Source organism: Takifugu flavidus, chromosome 11 (genome assembly GCF_003711565.1).
Source record: "Takifugu flavidus isolate HTHZ2018 chromosome 11, ASM371156v2, whole genome shotgun sequence".
NCBI lineage: Eukaryota > Metazoa > Chordata > Actinopteri > Tetraodontiformes > Tetraodontidae > Takifugu > Takifugu flavidus.
The window spans coordinates 14,967,504-14,991,093 of record NC_079530.1 but is presented as its reverse complement, the minus strand read 5'-3'; the positions used below and the strand labels follow the sequence as shown (position 1 = coordinate 14,991,093).

Below are 23,590 nucleotides of genomic sequence, written 5' to 3'. Positions count from 1 at the left end.
TCCAGCTAAACTTGGAAACCTTTTGGGTTTTTTTAGCGCAACCATTTTCAATCCACCTTCATGAATGTTTTTCTAATTGAAAGCGATATCTTAGCGCGAGCGGTTGGTCAGAGTCTGTGAAGGGTGGTGGTACAATAGACCTGTCAGGGTTGATGGATCTCCACCCCAGCTGAGATATTTGTCCCCAGACCAGAGCCAATAAGAGCACGGCCGGATTGTAAAAACAGAGGCTTGCTGCCGTCCATCGTCCGCATAGAAAAACAAACATGCCACACCGATACGGCTGATCAATACTTTATTTTTGTGAAATAAATAATTAGGATTACAGTGCGGGCGATGTTGAAAGGGGGCCAAAGGGGTGTGTGTTGTCCTCAGACAGCGGGATTTTCTTTTCATTCACAGTGAAATCAATGTAAGAGTCCATTTGAGCGCGGGCGGTTGATGATGGCCGCTCATTACAGATTAGCCGGGGTGAGTAATGGGCCCCCCACAGGGCGATGTAATGCAGTTCAATAAGTGCATTTGCAGGCGAGCGTGTGGAGACGGGTCAACATCCAGACTTTGATTTAACAACAAAGACCTGATGTGACATGAGCGTAAGACATTTTGTTATTTTGGGGTGTATCCTGTCGAATCGTGTCAAATTTAGTGTTAGATTTATTTTGTGAGGGCTCCTTGTGTGTTTGGACCTAAACATGTTCTTTAGTTGGTGTTATATTATGAGAAAAAGGCTGGGATTATCTCATACCCTTCATCTCTGTCTTGTTCTCGTATCTCTAAAATTTTTCAATTCACAGCCATTATCGGCCAAATACTAATTTATACAATGTTCTTCAGTTTTTATTTAACCATGTTCCTCCAAATTCTCCTGTTAGCATCAGACAACGGGCCTGCAGAATTTGAAAAGACTCATCAGAGCCTGGTGAAGCAGAACCATAAAACTTTCACCAACTGTGTTTAAAGAACTTCCGCTTCATTTTCATCCTCACAAGCCCATGAAGGTGTTTATGACAGCAGATTCCTCGGAGACTCCTATGTGACTCCTGCCATGTACAAAGGCCTCTTCTGCAGACACTAAATATCCATGTTTGCTGGAAAACATGTTCAGCATTTACATCATTCCCGCTGCCAACAAGTCCCCCGCGGATGGATGGAAGGTGTTCACACGTCGACCGCCAGGGAAATAGTCGGGATTTCAGTGCCAGCGCAACGTTTCAAAGCTGTTGTTTTACATTTATTCATTAAATCTTTCACTTTCATGCCAGACACATAATTATTTCCACATTAGCACCTGGTGCGTCTCCTGAGTGCGTCGGCCTGTCTGTTTAATCTTCATCATTTAAAGGGTGTGTGTGTGTGGGGGGGGTTATCTGAGGTCACGCTCTGGTGTTTATCATACTGACAAATCCGGGCTGGAACGTTCACACCGCACAGGTCCGAAGCTGCAACCGCGATACCGAAAGACGCGGCGTTCCCTCCTCTCTTCACTTCAGCCGATGTTATTCATGGACAGACTCATTTCCTGCAGCAGCAGCACGGTTCGATAGTGAAGCTGTAAAACAGTTTCAGCTACCCATAAACACATTTGATGAAAACAAATTAGGAGCCAGAAACATAACTGACGGGAAACATAACAGCCGGCAATGGAATCACATTAGAGCGAACGCTGGATGCCACCGCAAATAAATGTACATTTAATAAATGGATAAATACAGCACATAAAGCCCTGTGTCGCCAAAACACATTCATCATTTAAATGTCTCCCTCTTTTTCCATTAAACCACATATTAAAGCGATCCGCACACACACGCGAGGCCTGGACAACTTGACAGACCGCCGCCGCGGTAACCTGTTGACGCTCCAGGTCCAGAAGCTTCAGAGACACTCGACGGCGTTCAGATGAAAATCATTAAAGGCAATAATCTTTTTACAGCGCGGGACCAAAGTTTCTGTGATTTGTTGCGGCGATGCGGTACCATTCTTGTTAATGAATTTTTAATATCCTTAATGACAGGAGAGGAACGATGTAATTAAAAGAGCAAGTCAGGAAAAACGCTGACTCTGACTCTTTACGGGGACCGTTTTAATGTTAGTTTAATTGGAAATAACACATTATCTTAATGAACAGATTGCCTTCAAGGAGACCGTTTCCCCTCCCCAATAGAGAGCTCAGACTCACCACTTGTGCATTTCATCATTTTATTTATCTGTGAAACTCAAAGGATGGGAACTGTGTTTGCTTTTTTCTGAATTATTTATTTCTGGAAGTCCTCCCGATCCACCCCACCGGTGTAGGGCTCCGGTCCCATTAGCGGCTGTCAGCAACCACATGCATAAATTCACGTGTGACCAAGAGGCCGACAAATTGTCCACTCCACGGCCCCGACGCTGTGGACGCCTGGACACCCTTCGGTCTGTTTTTCCACGCACCGTGCGCTTCAGCAGGACACGCGGGACGCAGGTTTTGCACAGTAGGTGGATTTTCGCCGGAGAGCTGTGGGCAGTTGAGTTTAATTTAGGATTTACAAGCGACATCGTGCCCCCGTGGCTGTCTTCTTACTGGGGCCAGGTTTGTGGAGTGAGACAGTGTGGGGTCTTTTCCTTGTGATTAGCAGGCCTGCTTCCAGCCATGCACAAAGTATTATAGCCCACAGCATTATGTTTCGGAGTTTACAGACCCCCCCCATCACTGCAGACTCCTCCATCGACCAACGATTACCCCCCCTTTTCACTCATGTCACCGAAAGGTTGGGCATAATGAAGATACGCAACATCCCATCCAGACGCAGGGAAATAAATTACGAAAAAGGAATTTGAGGGAGAATTAAAAACCAGAAAATGACACAAACACACAAAAAAAATGAATAATTTGAAATGATTTGGGGTTTTTCATCTCAGGGGGTGCGGAGTATGAACTGTGAACAGCCACACGGCGAGCGGTGGGGGGGGGGGGGCTTATCTCACGGAGGCTGTTTGGCTTAAGCCATGGCATTAATACACTGATAGCCTACGGAATAGCCAAGCATAAAATGAATGTGAAAGGATCAAGAAACAACAAGAAAAGAGAGGAAGAAAGAGGATGAAAGTGGTTAGGCCCCCGGCTTTAACAGAGCAGAAATATAGAACTACCAGAGGCATTACAGGGGGGCTCTTATTGATATCAGGGTTATTTCTCTGGCATGCTTTTGTCACTGCTTTCCAAATAAAATCAGGGAAGAAAGAAACTTTTCCAAAAAGTTTGCATTTTAAAATTCAAGACAAAAAGATGACGGACAAAACACCAAACACCAAAAAGTCCTCCCAGACTGTCAGTTGGTAAAGATCCAGTAACGAACACAATAAGAACAGATCCCAACACCAGCTCAGGGATGAAGCTTGTATCCCTTTATTTTATTGATTTGAAAAAAAAAAATCCCAGAGGCACTAAAACGTACAGTCAATGATTAATGTCCCTCTCAGAAAAAGAAATTATATGGAATAAATTAAACTACTGCAGCAGCAAATTGAAAAATAAGAATGTAAATGAGCTTTGAATACTTAATATCATAGAGAAAAATAGGCAATGAGGCCCAAAAATGATGAGGGATTAGCACAGGGAGATGACATTAGCTCTAATGGCAGAGAGTAGATTTGCTCGACTGTCAAAATTTAGCTGTCGCGTCTGATTTTCTGGCAGGTAAATGAGGAACGAGTGAAAACATTATGGGGCAATAGAAAGGTCTGATGTGGTTCACGCAGCAATAAAACTCTGCTCACATCAGCCCTGCAAGTCATCAATAATCACACAAAGCTCCATTATGTGAACTAATAATCCCACTTTTGTCCTGTTAGAGAGAAGAGACCTGTTGTCTTTTCTTTACAGTGCTGTTTGTTTTTTTAATTTATTTTTCACCCGCTGGGGCACAAACAACCTCTCAGATACTTAAAATGCAGTTTTCGGCTGCTTTCCTGCATCACACATCGCTCCTGCGGGAAAAGGGGGGAAAGGTGTGAACTGCATCAGGCGAGGCTCCCTCAGTCGGAACCTTTAATTATAACTTCACAGTATCAGTTACAGCAACCTTGCACAGATGCTAAAACCCTCAGAGGCTTGGCTACTCTACCTTACTTAATCTGAGCAGGAGGCAGCGAGACAGCGCCCCACCATCATCCGCTTCAATCAGGAGCTAGCATGGCAGCGCAGTCGCCACTGGGGTCCAATCACAGCGGCAAACTGTTAAGTCACATGGCTTAGCTACTTAGCACCCTTCATCAACACCTGTTTTCTTTTTGTGTGTGTGTAATATTCTCTCTCTCTCTCTCTTTCTCTCTCTGTCTCTCTCTCCGGTGGACGAGCTGCGCGTGCAGAGCTAAAGACGCTATAAAAATTGCTGAGGTATAAAATCGAAAGTGCTCAAGCTGTCTGCGGCTGGAATTGCCGGTTGGCTCAGACCTGTTGGAGGCACTGAAGGATCCCCGGCCAAGAAGCACCGATGTTGTAAATCACAGAAAGTTTGGGCTTGTTTGTTTACATATCCCCGGCCTTACTGTAGACCAATGACAAAGCACAGGGAGCCGTTTGTGTCCCGGGACGCGGTACGGGCCATAAAACTACGGAATATAATCATCTTCTGCAGGCTGAATCACTTTCTCTGGTCATGCTGTTTGTTAAAGGAGGGGAATTTAAGGAAATAGTAAAAATAAAACGCATTTCTCAACCTTTTCTGTTGAGGCTTTTTCAGAAATAGGTTGGGCGGCATGTCAATAATGAAAGAGGTTAGATAGGAGGCACCCTAGTTAAAATTAAAATATGGAAAAAAAATAGTATTATATCGTGTATGGATAGGTGAGGAATCTTAAGAATATTTGAAAAAAAAAATTGCTGGTTCGATTGTATAGTTGTTTGAATTTACCCGTAGCAGCATCGCTAAACGTGACCCTGTTTGTCCTGCTGTGCCGTATATTTCAAACAGCAGCTAAAGCATCACCGTGGCGTTCAGGCAGCTGTATAAGAACCACAATACTTATTCACGCTTATCCTTCCCAGAGATCAAAGGCACACTATCTTATCAGTGCCTACTCCGCACATACAGTAAGAAGTACCCTCAGCTGCTCATGCAGGCCCTGCTTACACAAGATCAAACAGGTCAGAGGCTCCGGCGTGCACACCATAATCCACGCAGGTGCATCTGTGCATGGGAGACTCGCGGAGAGAGGTGGTGAAAGCAAAGGGAAGAACGGTTTTCTGTTTCCTGACACAGGAAATGCACCATGATGTGGACTGTCACACTTGAATTTCTCCAGTGATAAGAAAAGATGCTTCCTCTCTCTCTCTCTCTCTCTCTCTCTCTCTCTCTCTCTCTGAGGCCTGACAGTCCATCCACACATCTGACCAGTTAGGCAAAATGCAGGAAGGATGGAGAGATTGTATTTATTTAAATGATGCACTCTACGATTTGGTTGGTCCTGGTCGGACTCTGAAAACGACACGTGTCACCTCTGACCTCAAACACGGGCACCTGCACTCAAAAGAGGCGGGCGAAGGGGGGGATGACGAATGGAGGGAGGTGACAGGTAAACAAATTCAGTGTCATATTCTGCTGCTGTCTTCACTGCACAACATGGCATTTTAATGGAAGGGAATCTGATGTAACATATAGTGGTAACTACAGCAGCAGCCTCCCACCAGAGGGGAAACTTAACTCCTCAGACCTATGCATTAAACATATTGTAGAATAGAGTGTAACATTTATCACTGTCATTCCTAGAGAGTTTGTGTAAATTTAAATGCGCTCAAGCGTGCTGATTCCCCCCCCCCCTCCTCAATGTATGCGTACAATGCCACCCCAAAGCCCATTTTCCTGAAATCCGTCTCATTGTTCTGCACGACCATACCACCAAACAGCTATTCATCTTTGGGGAATATGCTGTACAAGAATGTCTTTGTATGTGGGGCCTTATTCTGTTGCTGGGTGCAGTCTGCCGCCTCTTTTCACAGATTTATTACAGTAAAACAAAAGCTGGACCCGAAGAAATTCTAACCACAAAGATTGGCATTCTATTTATTTTAATGGCAACTGTGAGGAAAAAAAGTAGAGGTTTTCTTATTTTGTGAAAAGAAATATGTTACCATAAATAACAAACAGACTGACAACTAATGGACCAAATAATGATTCTGAATAAAGATTTTAATCTAATTGAAAATCGTACAAAACTGCTTTAAAATGTACAATGGAACAATACTGGCAATACCATCTGGACACATTAAACATTAAAATAAATGACCTAACCTTTACAACTTAAAGTGCCGATAACAAAGAGAAAATGACAGATTGGACGTTACTATTCACTCAGAGATCCTATACTTTGTAATGATGTCATCAATAATGGCCGCCGTGTCGCGGCTCCTGCGGCTTTTAAAAAAACATTTAAAGGAATTACTCTATTTTAGACCGTCAGTCCAAGCGCAGGCCTCAGCCAGTCAGCCGTAAATAATACGGACGGAGTCCTTAAAGGACTGCGAGAGGGGAAAAAGGAGAAAGTGAAGGGTGCTGAGAGATGAAGAAAGAAAAATGTGGCACATTATGTTCTGTTTCCAAACGCCGGCCATGACTCAATTTGCCAAATAATGGAAGCCGAACTCGAGTGAGGAAACAGGTCGACGCTGTTAGCATGTAAGCCGGTCAGCGACCAGCGGAGGACACATAAAAGAGTGGGAGTGCTTTCATTTGTGGCGGTCTTTCACTTCTTCACTCAGCTGCTGGAGCCTTTTAGACTAAAACTACAACTGCTAGTTTAATCTGAGAACATCAAACGCTGATGTTATATGTAACATACTAACTATAAAGGAAAATTCCTGTAATGACGGTTTAAGATGATGTTTGAGCCGTTTTGATCGCGAGGGCAGAAGATTTTTCAGAGCTGTGCTGTCTCGTCTGAATGTTCTGTTCTCTCTTTGATGGTGAAACAGAACCCACACGCTCTTTGCGTCCTGATACCGGCCCCCTGATTGATACCTTCTGCTCACGGCGATGTTTCATTACAGAAAACATTACAGCATATTGTGCATTTCAGCGCGGGTCATTTTGAGCGAGCCGTTTATTCCGCCTCTGCTGAAAATCTTAAATAAATTTAATTGTCTGCATCCGCCATCAGAAATGACTTGATGCGCTTTGCTTCATAATTAAGCGCTTTCACATCCATAAACTTAAATCACTGTGCACAGCTGTTGAGGTGTAATTAAAGCATTAAATATGCGAGCGATCAACTCCCGCAAAACAAGATGACACCAACACCCCTACGTGGAACTTAGAGGTGAAGTGCTGGCAGTGGGTATTTCACTCCAAAGACCGAGCGTATTTCTTCCTTTCCTCTGTTTTTCAACTCTCAGATGTCCTTCTCGTAAATCTTGCTTGTTCTTCACAGCGGCGGTAGCTGAACTGATGCTAACACCATTAGCTGGTGATTTAATGACAATGTAGATGAGGGCAGTCATCCACTCTCTACCCTTCTTTTTTTCCCACCCCTGTCTGATGGCTGAGGATTCATGGAATCTGTGTGTTTTTTGAGGGCGAGGGTGGTGCTCATATCTCATCACCTCCATTACACCAAGGTCACTCCGTTGCTTTTCTTAATGTGATCAGGGAGAGTGTCACTTTTGCAGTTCTGTGGCAGTAAATAAGAACTGGCTCTAATTTAAATGGAGTGCACCAGAGGCCCTTTATGGGTTGTTAATTTAGTGTTTAAATACATTTAACAGTTGAGAGAGAGTCCTGATTAGAAGAGTTCTCCGTGTGAAGGCTATTTTTCTTTCCGCTAGTTCGACTGACATGATGTAGCTTATTATTGTTCATTAAGAGAAACCTAAAAGACAAAGGGAACAATAAACACAATATTCTGCTTTTAGATCCGCATTCAAAGAGCAATGCAGGCATATATCACGCCATCCATCCAGTTTTCCATTTAATTGCATGAAGCTATGAATTAATTGCGGTTGTAGATTGAAAAATTGTTTGAATCCCTTTTCTGAGTGGTGTTAGCGCGCTTTCAATATGTCCGTGTGGGGTCTGTCTGGAGACCCCAACGTCCTCCCACCATCTAAATACATGGACATTTGATCACTGGTGACCTGCCGACTGTAAACTGACTTTAGGGTTAAATATGAGTTTAAATGGGTTTTTTTGCTATATATTAGCCAGGTGATGAGCTGTATGGATGGATGGATGGATGGATGGATGGCTGGATGGATGGATGGATGGATGGATGGATGGATGGATGGATGGATGGATGGATGGTGGATGGATGGATGGATGGATGGATGGATGCATGGGTGGATGGGTGGATGGATGGATGGATGGATGGATGGGTGGATGGATGGATTTAAAGGCCTGTGCACCTCATATGTGAGTAGATGTGTTAGTCAATCAGGAAATGGGAGCAACACAACCTTCGACCAGCGGTCCCAGTTTCTTTCCCTGTAACCCACCACTTTAAACCACTTCCTCCTGTGCAGACCAGTAAGGACCCACATGCCTCCTCCACACTGCAGATTTCTTCTGACACCTCGTGCCAGTTATGAAACGGGAGGATAAGTTAATGTGTCAGACCCACATCGATTTTTCATTTGCCTCTCGCTGCCTCTCGTCCAGGGGGCCAGCCCAGCTTTTACTGGCTTCAGGATGGATTATAGGGACCCCCCCCAAGAAAAAGGGGTGTGGGTGTTCATGAGAGGTGCCACACTTGATCACTGGTGACACCACTGTCCTCCATCTCATGTATTACCATTAATTCACTTGGGTGCAAATTTGATGTTTTAGATTTTTATCTATTATTCTTGCTGCATGTTTTGTGAATTCAAGCTGTTCCCTTTTTAAGGGTTGGAAATCAAATCTATCTGCAATGGAGGCTGTGCAGAAAACAAAAGGAGACCTCTTGAGTTGGGATAAAAAGAGCGGTGGACGGAATTGGCGCCTGGTCCCTGAGAGGAAAAATATGCTCACGTAACAACAACACGCTGCTCAATGAGCTATGTCCTCAGTTCCATATGAGATTGGTTAATACAAAAGCTCGCTGGTGAAAAACTATGTCCTGCTCCCTGTGACAAAGACGAAGTGCCTGCGTTTGGCGCACGCGAGTCAAAGGGACAGGTGACGGCGGGGAGGGAGACCAGGGAGGGAATTTGAATTTCACATCTAGGAGGAGGCAGCATGTCATTAAAAAACCCTAATTTCAGTGTCAGGTGGACTTACAGGTGATCCATCATCTTGTCAGAAGGATTTTATTTTATTTTCAAAGGAGTTTGAAGCGGGCTTTCAGACTTTTTTTTTTATTAACTTCAGTTTCAATTAGATCTAAATGGAATTAACATGAGTCTGGTCTCAGGAGTAATGTGGAGACATCCCAGCACTCTTAAGCACATCTGAAAAAAAAAACCCGCTTATTATATAAATAAACTGGCAACATTTCTAGTAAATATAAATGAATTCAACTTTGTCAAGAGGATGGATTATTTTACAGCGCAATGATACGACATCATGATCAGCAGAGATGAAGGGTTTAGGTGCCAGCGGTGCACAGCTGCTGCGCTGCTCTTCATATACCAGCAAAGTGCATATCAGCACCCATGAATGCCATTTATGGGTACATTTCTGAACGTTAACGCCTGTCAACTCCAATCTGTCCAAAGGAGGCACTCGGGGAAATAAAATGCATCGGAGGGAACCTGAGAGGGGGACACAACGTTAACCCAGATAGGCTGTGACAAAAACACCATTACCTTCTCATGTTCACACGGCGATGTACAGGACAGCCCGTGGTCGCCTGTCCAAGGCAAAATCAGCCTGGATGAGACGAGTGCGCGCGCACACGCACACGCATGGGAATGTTTAATGCTGCTTTTTAAAATCATCTAAACACAGAGTAAAAAGGGAAATATTCAATTATCCACACATAACTATGATTTGTTGCAGCTTACTATAAGCTGTTCATGCCAGTATTATACTATGAAATTGTCTAAAGAGCAAATTATACGCATCCGCATTCACATCTGTAACTGTTTAGCGGTTAAAATAAGTGGCTGTTTTCATCACATCATGTTTTTAAGGTCTGCTCGATGATCACCACTGCTGCTTCTGTTCTCGTCTAAACTCTATTATGTTGAGACTCCTCAGGACTGGAGCTCCAGAGCCGGAGGTCACTTCCACCTGGACCCTCCTCTCCCCCGTACTTCTGGGATTTCCCCCTGATGATACGGCAACATGTGTGTTGGACCTGCCATCCGAGCCCCTGACGGTGTCGACAAAAGGTTTCTGAAGGGTTTAACAGCATGTGCATGTTTGTAATATTTCCTTTATAAGAAAAGATGATTATAAATCTTACTTTTGCAGTATTTAAAATATAGCTCTCCCCCTCAGTCAATATAGAATAATCACAGTAAAGATAAAAGTGGTTTTTAAGCTTCTCAGTCTAAGAATACGATTAGAGCGACGTGTATAACATAAAGAAGATGAACAGTGTAAAAGATGAATCCTTCCCCGTGTTGTGCGGACGTTAAATCCTGACAGACCTCAGATGGATGTGACATCAGCGCTACAACCACGCCGTGATCCTGCCGGCGTCGTAACACGGATGTATAACCGCCGGCGTCCTTACATCAGGCTGCCTAAATGGACAAAAGTGCCAGGGCAGCAAAAAATGGTGACAAAACCCAGGGCTTCATTAGAGGGAGCTTCCCAGCATGCTTTGCAGTGACAAATGATTGACTTGGAACAATATCTAAGGCGATCAGGATAAAGTACCAGCCATTTCAAGGCTCAGCAAAATTCAAATTCTAATTAGACCTTGCACCACATTCCAAATAAAAATGGTTCCCTTGGTGGTTTACCCTATCAGGTGGCTCTCCCAGACCACTGAAACAAAACGAATAAAGAAATGATTAAAGCGATAACAAAGGCATAAAATTCAAATTATAACAGCATCACATCTGGGATCCATGTGTCACTACACTTTCCCTCTCCTTTTCTTACACCCTCTCTCTCACGCACGCACCCATACAGCTTTCATTCTTTTCCAAAAGGGTGATAAAAAGGCTGGAAAAATACAGATAGAATGGGAGAGCGGGAGAGAGTGAGTGACAAAGCAGGAAAATTAAAAGGTAGAGAGCTAGAACGCAAATAGGCTCTCAGCTTTAAGGTTATTAATGACTCCTCAAAAATGTGCGACTTTTCCAATCTCTCCGAGAAGCGCTTGAAGGAGCCTGTAGATGAAGCTGACCTTCACAATGTTCTTTGGTCTTTAGTTAAGAAATTCACTCACCATTATGGCATCATTAGGGAAACAAGGATAAAATTACTCCATGGTTAATGACCTATAGGATCCCCACCAAAATTTGTTTCAGATCTAATAAAACCGAGCTTTACACACTCGAATGAATTATGAGGACTGCTAGGGGGTATTAAAATGTGGGGAAATAGATTTTCTGAAGCTAGGAGGACTGGACTTTTCAAATCAGATAGTAGAATGGAATTTTCTGGGTAATAAATTCTACCATGTCTCAATTTCATTTTTTTTTTCCCTTGCAGAATTTTTAAGGCTTTGATGGAATCTGTGAGTGGGATGGCCTCTAAAAATTCATTGCCAATTGCCGTCTCCTCCTCTATCCCCTTAAGGTAGATAGATTGATGGATGAACGGCTAAATGGGCAAATAAGTGGGGAAAAGTATAACCTAATGAAAACTCGATGTATGATGGAAGTAAATGATTAGATACACACACAGAGACTTAAAACATCCCAGAAGGCACAGGGAATATTAGGACATGATTCATTTAAAAAGGCATATCAGATCTGGAGACAGTTGCTGATTATCTTAAATGTTCAAATATTCTTTATCTTATCGCTACATTTAAGACATCCCTAAGCTAATTATTAACATAACTCAGCAGAATAAATAAAAAAGAGGACTACACAAAGTGGTGGGGCCCTGTAATATGCTTTACATTATGTGTTATCTGAAGAAAGCTAACATGAATAGAATTTTTTTTGTATATATTAAAAAAAGCATTGGTTTAGCATGGTTTGGTCACAGCCCAGGAGAAGGAGGTTTGCGAGCTAATGGCATTTGCTCTCTTTAAACTTTAATCTTTCCTATTAATTCCCTGCAACTGGAGAATGTGCGAGAGTTAATGTTCCATGAACGTGTTTCTCACTCTGCAATCTCTTCAAGCTAATTACCTTCAGGTGCTAAATGGAGGGAAATTGCAATCCATTTGGAAGGGAGAAATTTCACCTCCCCTTTGCCTATGTAACACCGTGGGTGCAGTTAAAAAGAAAGAAAATCAAACATAAGAATCCAGGACTGGAGCACATTTAATCAAAAAACAGACACTCGCCGCACAGCCCTGATTGGCCATTTCTTTGCATGGTAGCTTTGGGAAAGTAAATTGCTTCCCGCCGTTTCCCTCCTTGCTGCCTGTTCCGCAGGTTACTTGGAGGTCAGCGTGTGCAGCAGTGGACAAAATGCTGAGCAGATGTTTGATTGACACGGATGGCACAGATCGGCAATCAAAGTTTTCCGATGTAAAGGAGAGGCTCACCGAATGGCCATTTTGAAAGGTGAACGCAAAGGAGACGGAGAAGAAGCCGAAATACAAATTAAAAGCGAATTAAGCCAAAGTGACAGATTTACGGTCGCTTGTACGGAACATTAAATCTCGGGGAACTGAAGCGACATTCATCAACGGCAAAATCAAGTTGCGAATATACAAATGGCCCCCGAGTCAATCGCTAATCAGTATCGCAGGGCGGACATGCTTGGGGCAGGAAAACAGCTTGTACGGTTTTAAGGCGCTCAGTGAGAACGAAGGGGAGTCAGGCTGACTGATCATGGGGTGGAGGGGTGTTGAGTGTGGAGGGTGGAGGGTCACTTTGTCCCCTGTTTGATCTCTGTCTGCACATGACATGGCAGGAAATTAACAATGAAAGGAGGTAGCGACTACTGTCTAATAAACACGGAGAGAATCCCCTCATTTACTGCCACGTATCCGCTCGGGAACCTGCCAGAGTGGTGGGTCGTCCATGGTCCCAGCCCGCCGCTCTGGGCTCAAATGGTACGTTTACATATCTAATAAAACCTCTTTATTTGTTTCTGTCAACTTTCACAGGGTCTTTTTTCCGTCCCCGTCAGCCACAGCAGCACAACATTTTCCCCGGGTCTAATTTCTTGTGTGTAACACCAATTTCTTGTGTGTAATAATAATAATAAATAAAGTAGGGAGGACTAGAAACAGTCCGTATCTTAAACAAACACTTGTAGTGACGGCGCTGAGCTCCCACTGTGCTGAGGAATCTCCTACCAACAGAACTCCCTCCCATTTATCTCTGCGGCCATGCAGGCTGGGAGGTTCAGGAAGCATCAAAGAAGAGCACTCAAGATAAGAGTGTGGTATGTTTTCACTAGCGCCTTATAAAACAGAAAGAAAAGAAAACTGTTAACTTAAATGCAAAAGGCCAGCTAACTCACCTGATTGCACCGTGTGGCCTTTTGTTTGATCATCCAATGAACTGCTTGAAGGCATAAGTCGGCCTCGAATTGCCGTTCATGTGTTATTGTGTTTGATTTTCTTTTGCAAACTCTGTAACTGTGTTTTTCCCGCCTTCACTCAAATGCCAAAGCCGTTTGGTGAAGCCATCAGAGTTATTACGGCTCAGTCGAGTAGCATCCCAGTATCGCCCTGAAAGGTTAGTTTCTCCATCAACACTTGGGCGTCCAGTGAACCTTAGTAAGTATCTGTTGGAAATTATATTGACATTTTGCATGAACGGGGAAAAAACTCCTAAATATATTCAATTCCATTACTTTTCAGGTTTTAGGACATCGTTAACCTCTGTGTTACTCCCTACGTTCACAAATTTAGGAGCAAGAGAAGTGTCAATAATTAGGTATACTGTAATAAAGGTAAGTTTACATTATTTTGTGAATTCATAGAAAGCTAAATGGGACAGATTTACGGTAAATTTTTAAATTATTGCTCTGTCAGTAATGATCAATCCAGCCGGGTCTTTTGTTACAGATTATTTCACCAATATTGAATTTATATACTCAGTTATTTTTTAATCTATATAATAATTGTAAGGCAGTTGTAGTATGTAGCTGAGTAAACAATGCACTTTTTTAATGAAGTAAATATATAATGAGTTTTTATTACTTCCCCAATACTACTGCTGTTTTTGAAACAACCCCACATTTTTTTTTTATTACCATGACAACTTTAATATTCAAAATTTGAGTTGTATAACGTGGGAATTGATTATTTTCCGATGCAAATTCTGCAACCGAGCTGATGTAAAATCTCTTGCGATTTCATTGAAAACAGGGTTCCCGTCGTTCGGAAAGGTAGACTTGTCATTTCACGCACCAGCATCTCAGCAATCCGTAAAGACCAGGGCACATTCCTCGATAGGATTAGAATTTTACGATCACCGGGAAAACTGTTTCACCCCGTAAATGTAATCTTTTACCCATACCCTTTCTCACTTGTCAGCTGAAATTTTGACGTCAACTGTCCGCGTGTTTTCGTTCAACACTGCAATCAGGGACGCAAGAACAAAATAATACAACAAACCTTCAATATGCAAATGGAAATTCAATAAAATCAGCCAGCAAATTCTGGAAACACCAGTCCTGGGATGGTCGGAGGCTGCAGGGGTGGTAGTCAGGCTCCCAGTCCAGTCAGGCTGAGTGGGTTCACACTGATAACGTAGGTAATGGTGTTTCTGGAAGAGTGCGGCCAGATGAAATACACCGCGCGGACAGATACCGCCGGCACACTGGCCCTTTCTGTTGGAAAATTTCATTTTTTCCGTCAGGAGGGCATGAATGCTGAGGCTGAATCCAAATCCGGTTTTCCACACTTTATCAGCGTGTGGCCCACCAAGTGGTGAGATGGTGGGGGAACCGGGGACTGGTGGGTCGGTGGTGGTGGGGTGATCCACTCAGCCGAGACCCTCCGCTTTAATCCAATTTACAGCCACCCCCAGCAAAAGATAATTACAACCCTTAAACCAGCTAGAAGAGGGGCAGAAAGAAAAGGCCCCACTCACCCAAACTGTGCCTCCGGCCCCTGAAGTCTCCACCTAGAGAAAGAGATGGGGGGGGGGCTCTGTTAGCAGGACTCAAGTAAGGCATTGTGACAAAATAAGAGTGTGTGTAGCTAATGAGGCAAAGTGATTTTTCTTTCTTTTTCCCCCCTGTTTGGTGCCATTGGATGCCCGCTGGGCAGCGGTGGAAGGCGCCACAAGGCCGACCGATGTTCACCACAGACGTAGGGGAGGTGTGTTTTAGGTTTTCAGGAGTGTGTTTTTGTTCGTTTGAATAAAACACATTTGGTTTGTAATGGTGACAATCTTTGACATACCTGGAGCTGATTCCAGTTTGTGCAGCAAAAATGGACCCGCATCGGTTTCAGGCTGCAGTTGATTTCAAAAGAACAGACATTTGTGTTTTTGCCGCTGTCGGCAGTTTTAAAATGCTGTGAAATCAGTTCTACCTCTATTTTAAGAGGACTTCCTTATTGTCTGAGTTCTTTGAAGTCCAAATGGCAGAATGGGGTTAACTTTTCCAAAAGAATGTGAAGAAATAATAATGAAGGGGGCTCACAGGGGAGCGGAAACACTGGCCAGTCCTAATTAATGGAAGGAGAGACACTCCCAAAGTCTCCCATTCACAGGCTCACAAAGGGGTTCTCCACCAAGCAGAACCTGGAATGGAATATAGGAGGAGTGAATGGAGACGGGGCTGGAATTTAAAAAAAACAAAAAACTCAGCCCTTATTCTTTAAGCGCCCATTTTTGTGTGTCTCGTCCCTGCGTTCATGTTCCTTTAGTCCAGGTTCTGTTCAGTGAGACCGTGTTCACAGAGTCTGCTGGTCAGTTTTGTAAATATGGGACTTGGCAGTGTGCATGAAAGGGTGGCACATTTCCAGACCTTATCCAATTGTGGCCTCTTCCCGCACTCTTTCAAAACCCCTCCCTCTTGCCCCGTTACTGCCCCCCTTTACAGGTGCATTAACTGGAGTCAAGGGTACCGGTAGCCCATACAAGGGAGCAGGGGGAGGACGAAGGAGATGGGTGCTTATTTTGCCACAAGTCAAGTCAAGAGGGGATGGGTGTGTGAGGGGCAAACAGGAGAAGCGTGGACCCACCTGCCACTGATTATCCCCCCAGTTAGAGGGTTTAGTCTTGACCTCTGAACTTCAGAGCTGCCCCACACCACTAATCTGTTAATTAACCGAGAAATACCCTGGAAAAACTTTGAACGGCCATTGTGTGTACGTGTGAATGTGCGCACATGAGGGTGTAGGGGGGGAGTGAGGGAGAGAGACAGAGAGAGAGGGGATAAAGCGAACAGGCTGTGGTGTGAGGTGGCCACATTCTCCTCGTGCTGCATTGCTGGATAAATAGGACGCTGACCTCAGCCACGGTTTTACAAGGTCAGCACTAATGTTTGCTGCAGCCCTCTGGGGCTCCGCCACACCTCCAACTTTACAAGTCAAGAAGAATTCATTTTAGGTGTGCATAATATAAGTAGAACCAAGAATTGAGGTGAAGAAAACACAACGTTGCCAATGACATTCCTCTTCATTTGCGTCTTCTGTCACCCACCACCAGGTGGACACCATGAACTGGTCCGTGACTGAGAACACAGACACGAGTAGGCCCCAAACACAGAACTTCACAATGTGCCCCATTCAGCAAGATAATATAAGAAGACCTTGCAAGTATTCATAGTAAAATATGAGCATAGTAAGTTTGTGCATGAGGAATGTGTCGCTGAATGGTTTCATAGTATAGAAAAACAATCAAACGACTTTTCTTTGTGGATACCATCATCATCATAGCTGCTTATTATCATTCACTTCTGTTCTCCACTGTAATGACCTCATAATACTTATATAATAAACTGTAATATACTTCCTGGTTGATGAGACACACCTGGCTGTCCTGCCGTAAACAAACAAAAATCTCTGAGGTTGTTCTGACTGGCGAGGCAGCTGATAAGTGGTGCAACAAAGTCAATTAGTTCTGTGTTTATTAGTATGTGACAGGCGCTGGGTCATGCAGATTAACTCACAACCCTTGGAGGGATGGGACAACAATAATGGTGAAACATGTCTGTCCGGGCAGAAAGTAAAGGTAGCAAAAGGAGCACAGCAAAGCCTGCTCAATTAATTATGTGGATTAATGAAGTTCTGCTTGATTAAATGTTGATGCTATTAAAAACGCCTATTTTTTCTCCCCAATGTGACATAATGGACACTCTTACATAAATAATGGGATCCTTCATGGTTACGGAAACCGGCCCATCTTGTGTTATAAAACGCTCCTCCTCCCAAAGCCCCCACGAATCAATTAATTAAGGCTATTGCCCTTGATTATCCAATCAGAGGTTGCTTTCGGGTTCGACCTCTAACCTTCAACCTTCTCTGACTGGAAGGCTATTGATTGAGGAGGATGGTTTATTTTCAGCTTCTTGCAACAACCTTACCTTTAAAAAGAGTTGCTGACAAAGTGTCCTTTCATTGACCCCGGCGAGCTGCCGTAGCTATTGTTTTTTGAACGCCTCAGGTCGAGCAGCCGTCTCAGACATGAAGTCGCAGCCATTTAGACAACGATTGCATTAAATAATTGTCAAAATGAAGTGAGGGATCGATAACGCCCAACAATAACATTCACTGTTCTCTGAAAGCTACTGATGCAATAAGTGACAGATGCTGTAACTCAGACACAATAATACCACACTTATTGTATAAGAAATAAATCACTCTCTGTGTTTTACAGTAGCTTTCCCCCCAATGGTTATACATCAAAACTGCATTTATTTAACTTTTTTTCCCCCTCTGTGATGAACAGTATTTCTCCTTTTGTGACAAATTAAGCATGCAGTGTTTGCAAATGCAATTACAACATAAATGATATTTATACAAATAAGTAATGCATCAACTCAGTGCACCGATCAATTCCCCCTGTCATCCTGACCTGGAGCTGTTCACCAGTCAGTGGAGCAAAGCCGCGCTGCTGTAATGAGCTATCGTGTGGTCAAACTCTGGTCAGCCTCAGGATTCCTTCCATGGCAACGCACTGCCCTGTTTAATAAACAGCCGTTCTCTCTTTTCCTGCTCATTTCTGCAAGTTTATGCTCCTTCTGGTTGTGTTTTTATGATTCTAACTATCTACTTTTTTCTTTTCATTTTAAGTAGATAAAAGTTTACAAAGCTGTTATTTAAAGTGAGGTTTTAGTCACCGTGGCACCACAACACAAACACCATTAGCATTTTGTTAATAATTACCGACTGTATGACACAATTTGCCCTCCAAATATGAGTATTCCATAGATGATTAACCAAATGGTGCGTCACTCCTCCTTTGAAGTTTAAATTCAACAGGTCGACTCGAATTTTCCTTCTGTTTGGTCCGCAAAGAGTGCGCAAACCTGCCCCTTTTGGCAAAATCTGAAACAACACGCACGTGTCAACATATCAAATAACCGCTGCGATGTGCTGCGGTCGCGGCGGACGCCGGTCCGTGTTGTGGTGCTTGCTGAACAAGACTGCACGGGATTGTTCTCCTTCAACCTGTGGTCTGTCCTCTGGCTGCAAGGAATCTGAGTCACTCACTGCACATCAGGCTTCTCCCCCCAGGGGCCCTGGCACCAGCGGAGGCAGGTTAACAAACTGTAAAGGCTTCAACTGAGCAGCACACAAACTGTTTTCTCTCCACAAAGGGATTGGCTCCAACAAATGTCATAAGCCTATAATGAGATAGCTGATCTCTGCAGTAAAGAAGGAAAGAAAAGGAAAATGCTTCCCCTCTCTGCTCGGTGGCCATTAAAGGCGGTGGGAGGAAAATAAAAGGGGGAAGCTTCCCTGTTTTCACAGAAGCCCTCAGTGGCTGGCCAACATGACAATACCGGTCAATTAATTGGTGAAAAAGTGAAAATCCAATTAATGTGTATCAAGCTGGCACTTTTTGCATGATGATGGCTCATTAGGAGTCCGAGCTGAGGCTACAGAAGTGGATGGGTGGAGGGGCCTAAACCCTTCTCATTAAAGCTCTGTCCTTCTCAGCAGGGTTTTAGAGACTTGCTTATTTATGCAACAGGTTGGAAACAAAACCTCAATGTAATGCTCATTTAGCAGCTTTGAAACTAATGAATTCTTTAATGGCGTGGGTGTGGAAGCTTTGCTTCTGGCGGGATTGACTTTTCACGTGTTTTATTAGTCAATATGCATCTTCTTTTGACATTTTCAACACACTAGAAAAGAGATTTGATAACGTGGAGACTGGAGACGGATGTGAGAGTGATCTAATTTAACTGCAAAATCAAAAAAAGTTTGAAAAAAAGCTCAAGTAGATGGAGCAGACATCCTGGCCCTGGTCACGAGCAATAACACAGACGAGGAGGTATCAGTAAACATCTATAACTGCAGAATTCAGGCCATTAATGAAGAATGAAATTGACCTTTTATCTCTAAATTGATTCTTTTAAAGCGATGATTTGGCTTCATAGACCTTGATATGCCCCTTCCCTTACAAACCAGGTGTTTTTCCAGAGCGGTTCTGGTTCACCCCCCACTGTAGGAACCCTTTACACCATCTTGTTTTATATTTTTCAATACCATCATATAACAGTCATAATTTTGTCCTGGAACGTTCACCTTAGTCACAACACTGATCAATAGTTGGATCATGTCCCTGTTACAGTTGCTGTTATTACTTCTAAAATTGTGGATGATGGTCCAATTATGGCGCCGTGTGGGCCACCTCTGAGCCCCGCCGTCCACCGTGCTGACACTATAATAAATGCTCTCCCCTTACTTCTTGCAAGGCGCCCGTGTTTGTCTGGCCTCTGCCTCTATGTGTAAGATTAATACTCTTGCCACATTCTCATAGAATAATGTCACTTTAATCTTGTTTGGGGCGAAATTCGAAGTGGAGTGTGTCTACTTGTTTCCTGAGATTACTTCATCTTTCTTTCGGCAGCGGTGTGTGACTCTGCTGCCTGCTGTCCCCTGGCATTGGATGTCCCATTACCCTTCACACGCCGCAACACTGGCCACAGGACCCAACAGGAGGCCAGTGTACTATTGATGTTTTTACTTTTTCTTTACCACTATTAAACACATTCTGATTGCGTGAAACAGACTAGGGAGGACGACCGCCGGCGGCGCCTCTGTTTTAGGCGCCTTAAAATGCTACACTCGACAAAGAACATCACCTGATTACGCATCACTCCTGCTGTCCGTGTGCAGGAAAACATCGTGTTTTTCCTGTTTTTAAGGCTGCGAGCTATAGCTGCTTGACATATACTGTAAATAGGCTGCTCAAATGTTCCACAGAAGATTGAAGGGCGCATTTAAAAGAAACCCAGTTAGCTCCAGAAAATGTCGGCCGCGTGTTAAAGGCTGCGACCAAATTTGCCTTTTCAGGCTACAGCGCGAGCCCATTCCGCGCTTGCTCCTTTGCATTGTTGTTCTCTCCTTCAATAATTTACAGCGAGTGTTTTCACACTCGTGCTTCTCCAGCCCAGCATGTCTGAATGAACGAGCTGCAGTGCATCAGCTATAAATCTCTAATGAGGCTTGATGTAAACACCACAATACGATGCTACGAACACAATACGACAACCGCACAATACATAAATTCCTTCTGCAACATTTGCTTGTGACATTTAAACTCGCAGATGCACATTTGGCCCAAGAGCGATGAACCGCCTCTCTCCTTTTTCCCATTTTTGTGCGTTTTCTAAAATGTGTGCATGATTAATTTGACTTGAAAACTGCAGTGAGGATCTATACTTACAGTAATCATGTGATTAATAACCTGCTGGTAAATATGAAATATAATTATATCTGAAAATGACCAGCATTGTCTTCTAAAGCAGGCAAGATGTGATTTTCTTTTTTTTCCCCTCACTGTTTGGAGAGGCAATGCCCCCCACCCCCTCGCTTCCTAATAATCTATTCTGCTCAGCCAGCTGCATACATTGACAAATGTTTCCAGCATTAGGTATTTACAGGGTGAAAGGTAATAGATGCAAGAGTTTAAAAATGCCTCCTGCAAGAAGCAGCACCCACACAGAGAATTGGGGGGGGGGGGGGGGGGGGGGGGGGGTCATCACAACAGTGAAAACATCTGTCTCTTCCTCACAACAGGAATATTTGTGATTCCCGGTTTCACATTTTAGGCGCAGAAGTCATCTGTGGTGATATATCTGAGACCTTGCCGCCAATCAAGGATTTTAACTGTGGTTAAATAACAATAATTTTAAAAAAAACAAAAAACTACAATTGCCTCTCTTCTATTCACATCAGTGAAAAAAACAACTTAACTTAATATTGACTGAATTCATTAGGATCCACCTACTTCACTGTAAAGTACATTCCTGGAAAATTGGGGGATTTTTACTTAGATCTCGTAATGTGTTTGCTTAGTTTGTTGCGATTTCCTTTCCACGTCTCTTTCAGGCTGATTTATGCAGATGCTGCCGGTTCTCGGGGGCTAATGAAAGCTGTGACGGTGCATTAATGAGGCTGCTGTTTTCCGCCCAGCTCCACTTCCTCCAGTTGCCTCCCTCACTTTGTTCACTCGTTCCGTGGTGCCTGTCGAGAGTCTGCTGTTGTCTCGCGCCGTTTCAGAAAGCCAAATTCTGTATGACATTAAAATTTTACAATATTCACCACTTTTTAAAGTGATGAAATGTGTCTGTTCCTTTACCACGAGGACCTTAAGTGGGTCTGCTACTCAGCATGATTATTAAGTCTCTTTTAATATGATTTTTCTAATAAAAAAACATGTCATATTAAAACCTTGGTGCAAGTAAATGCACATTTTTAAAATTCTGGCCGATGAGTATACCTGCTGGTAAAGACATTGAATTGGAGGAAAGGCAGATCGGACTGGTAGAATCTGCTGGTGTGCTGTGCTGGTGTCCCTGCCTGCTGGGATTAATGGATAACTCCAGTGAGAGACGCCTCTGTTCTTAGGCAAGACAAAAATGACCAGAGGCAGCCCAAGAATTTGGTGGTCAGTAACTGCGGCTGTTTCCCATACATATATTATTATAGCAATAGCAGCAGTGGTGATTGAATTTCTGACCTTTTGTTGAAATGGGAAAGGGGAGGGCTACATTTCAATTTTTGTTGTGTCATTCATGTCTTAAAATAACTACAGGGATGAAAGATCATGGCTTGATTCAATTACAGAGCTGTGAAAAGGCTAAAGATTACTGTATTCAACATGGAACCTCACTTGTACACATCTGACACAAATGTAGGTGCAGCGTTCAGACACAGACACACACACACACACACATGATGAAATTGTTTGTCTTCTCACAACTGATGGGGAAAAAAAGATGTTAGAAATCAAAACTATGAATCAGTCAACAAGAGAATGGAATTGTTCATCCCAGAGACATTTTACCAGAATCTCCTTGAGAAACTAGGGAAGTTTTGGTGGCCAGACCTGTTCGGCTCTGCCAATCAGCAGCAGAGGTTGCATTAAAACCTGCTGACAGCTGTGGGAGAGAGTTCCCACTTTCATCTGGCGCTGTCTGGCCCTCCAGCTAACCTCGCCGTCACCCTCTCCCTTCACTGACCCGTTCTCTTTATTAATCCGTGTCGCATCCCACAGTCTGCGGGGAACTGCCCCCGCCACGTTTCTCAGTTATCGTTAAACTTTTTTTCTCCCTTTTTTTGCTAATTTCCCTTCTTTCTTTTTTCCATCAAAAGAGATTTCACTTGATAGCCTTGAACTGAGCCTGAAGGTCCTGCAGAGGAGCCCACCCAGGAACACCATCTCAATGTATCAACCGGTTTGCTGAAAGACAGGAAGCTAGCTGACCAAGTAAAGTGCGTGTGTGCGTGTGTGTGTGTGCGTGTGTGTGTGTGTGTGTGTGTGAGAGAGAGAGAGAGAGAGAGAGAGAGAGAGAGAGAGAGAAACTAAAATGAAAACCAATTCACGTTTTTCTCCTTTTCAAACTTACCTTTCTCTGTTCTTCCTGAGTCTGCTGATGTGAAAGGAACCAGATCATGATCAGAATCAGAGCAAATGCAGCCCAGACTGTCAGACAGAAAGCAGAGCTGCTGCCTCGGCTGAACTTTGATTCTTTGTTCCTGCTTGTGGAGGCTTAAGGGTTCCACTTGACAGTCATTGCCCAGAGATGTCCTGCAGTAAACGCGGGCCTCTGCTGCCCCTTAGGGGTGGAGGGGGGGAAAGAAAACGGGGGGGGGGGGGGGGGGGGGTGTCTTTCCAGCAGCTGAAGGTGTTGTGGCTTATAACACTTTTCCTGATAGTTGCCGTGGATTACTCTCTATTAATGTGATTGAAACATCCATTAGAGTTTATTTCACCACAGCGGTGGATTATTTTGACATGTAGTGAAAGTTGTTGTGCGGGTCTTAAGCTTTTCTGTCAGTCAGGTATTTGGTATGTGCACGGCTGTTCTAATCCCATTAGTACGGCTGATCCAGGGCCTCAGGATCTGCTGTGTCTCTATCAAACCTGCTTTATGTTGTGTCTGTTAACAGTCTGTTTGCTTTGGACCAGACGGAAGCG

General features: G+C 43.7%; 1 long non-coding RNA gene across 2 annotated transcripts in view; it reads right to left on the bottom strand.

Moving 5' to 3' along the window:
- The window catches only part of LOC130534157 (uncharacterized), a 38,973-nt gene extending 15,757 nt beyond the window's left edge, over positions 1–23,216 (bottom strand). The window contains exons 1-2 of one of the 2 annotated variants that reach the window (XR_008952819.1): positions 23,019–23,216; positions 15,077–15,109 (exon numbers count right to left, since the gene is read on the bottom strand). This is a non-coding gene — a long non-coding RNA (uncharacterized LOC130534157). The remainder of the gene's footprint in view (positions 1–15,076; positions 15,110–23,018) is intronic. The other variant, XR_008952820.1, reaches the window with a different exon arrangement.
- Between the last annotated feature and the right edge of the window lie 374 nt (positions 23,217–23,590).